Consider the following 2,500-nt stretch of genomic DNA (forward strand, 5'->3'; position numbering starts at 1 on the left):
TTTCCGTTTTTTTATTTAACTTTCGTTTTTATTTAACAATTGAACTGAGGTTTGATGACGACTTCGTTTTGGTCAAATGCATCAGCGATGTGTGAACGAAAGTTTTGAAAATGTTTCGTATGTGTTTTTTTTTCTGAAATTTGGGTACACGTGACATTTTCTTACAGTTTTTAAAATATATGACAGATTTCACCCTTATGAAACATATTATGGCCTTATTGTATGCAGTAATCGTGTTTTCGCATTGAAATAACGGATGAATATGGAGTGTTAGTTGCCAGTTAGCCAGTTAGTGGGGGGACCGCTTTTTTTTTTTTTTTTTATCCTCATGTAAATTTTATACTTTGTTCGGCTGAACTTTTCACCTTTGAAAGCATTTCGTGATCAGTAATTATGAGAGAGCACTCTTTCATGATATGGTTAGTCTTATAAATTCTTCATTCTATCCTTATCCTCTTTATTATTATTATTATTATTATTATTATTATTATTATTATTATTATTATTATTAATTTTTTTTGGTCTATCACAGTCATCTTATTCGAATGGGTGGTTTTTATAGTGTGGGGCTCCGGATTGCATCCTGCCTCCTCAGGAGTCCATCACTTTTCTCACTGTGTGCTGTTTCAAGGAGCACACTCTTCTGCATCTAGTTTTTCCAGATTCTTTTTCAGGGATCTTGGGATCGTGCCTAGCGTCCCTATGATTATGGGTACAATTTCCACTGGCATATCCCATATCCTTCTTATTTCTATTTCCAGGTCTTGATACTTTAAAATATTTTCTCTCTCTTTCTCTTCTACTCTAGTGTCCCATGGTATTGCGACATCAGTGAATGATATTTTATTCTTGATTTTGTCAATCAACGTCTTGTCTGGTCTATAGGCACGTATCACCCTTCAGGTGGGTGTTCGTACCACTTATTACTGCAAAGTAGCTGGTGTTTCTTGCACAGGCTCCAGTGGAGGGCTTCTGCTACTGAACAGTGCCTCTTTTTGTACTGGTTCTGTGCAAGAGCCGGACATTCGCTTTCTATGAGGTTTATGATCTCGTTTTTCACGTTACATTTCCTTCATATGAGTGAGATGTTATTTCCATCTATCGTTCTTTGGACACATCTGGTCTTTTACCGCAGTTAGCATTCCTTCTGTTTCCTTCTTGAGTTCTGCCCTCTGTAGCCATTGCCATGTGTCATCGCTGGCCAGTTCTCTAGTCTTTCTCATGTACTGTCCGTGCATTGGTTTGCTGTGCCATTCTTCTGTTCTGTTTTTCATTCTCTTGTCTGTGGGTCTTCGTCTACTTTGGGCTGTATAGAACCTGGCTGCCGGACGAAGCTCCTCTGTTGACAGAGGATCCATTTGTCGTTTGATCTTTCATTTCTCTTCATCATTGCTGGACCCTACCCCATCAGGAATAGGTACTCAATTGAGGGTTTCTCATTTCGGGGGGATGTCTTTGTCCCGGGATTCAGGAATAAAATTTCATCTAATCCCGGGATCCCGGGATTTCCCAGGATGTCTTTTTTTTATATGAATTGCCTTTATGACTCATTTTTGTTAATGCTCCTCTGGCTTTTAACCATAAAACCTTTTTTTCAAGTATAGGGTAGTGCCATAGCCACTGTACTATGGTATTTCATTACCCTTTTACTCGAGTTATCTGCATGAGAGTACACTCAAGTGCACTTTACTGTCTTTGTCTCTTTAATTTTTTCTTAACTAGCTGTTCACTCCGCAAAGCCTTAGGGTTTGCTGTCTGTTGACTTTTCAGTTGGAGTGACAGTTTGTCATAATTAATTATAATATAGAATCGTAAATACATAATATTAATGAAAGTAGCTCACAATGTAGAGTATAATATAAAGAGTTCTTCATAAATGCTGATGTTTATAGTCAGAGTGCTTTACTTACGGCGGCTCATTCATGAATCAGTCCTTAATTGTCCGTAAAATATATGTACAACTTTAGTATAACACTGTATAATATTATGTATATGCTTATTGGTATTTTCTTTCATTACTACTTACTGAAATGTTAATGGAAATGAAAACAAATTTTGAGTACATTCAGTTATATATTTTTCTGATTTTACAAAACTAAAATGAATGTCTTTTTTGCAGCAGATATTATAACAAAATGAAAAAAATTTTATATCAGTAAAAGCTGCAGATATTTAGTACGAAATTTGTAATGATTTTCAACTTGGTAATTAACCATTATTTTTTGCAGCTGATAGTATAACAAAATGAAAAACAATTTTATATCCGTAAAAGTAAAATTAAGGGCATGGTGTTTAGGTAATATTTATTACGAAATTTGTAGTGATTTTCAACTTAGTAATTAACCATTAGACAACTCCTTATGAAATTTGTAATTAGTAATTTTGCTATTAAAGAGAGAGAGAGAGAGAGAGAGAGAGATAAAAACACAGACAATCAACACTGTTGTCGCTTAGACGGGTTCTTATTTTTGTTATGAACAGTCCAGCAGCGGAGAAAGCT

The 2,500-nt window shown here is 35.4% G+C and overlaps 1 long non-coding RNA gene across 2 annotated transcripts in view; it reads left to right on the forward strand.

The window, feature by feature from the left end:
- LOC135200299 (uncharacterized) overlaps positions 1-2,500 on the forward strand; it is a 444,923-nt gene that overhangs the window by 252,583 nt on the left and 189,840 nt on the right. The window lies entirely within an intron of this gene.

This window comes from Macrobrachium nipponense, chromosome 26 (assembly GCF_015104395.2).
Source record: "Macrobrachium nipponense isolate FS-2020 chromosome 26, ASM1510439v2, whole genome shotgun sequence".
Lineage (NCBI taxonomy): Eukaryota > Metazoa > Arthropoda > Malacostraca > Decapoda > Palaemonidae > Macrobrachium > Macrobrachium nipponense.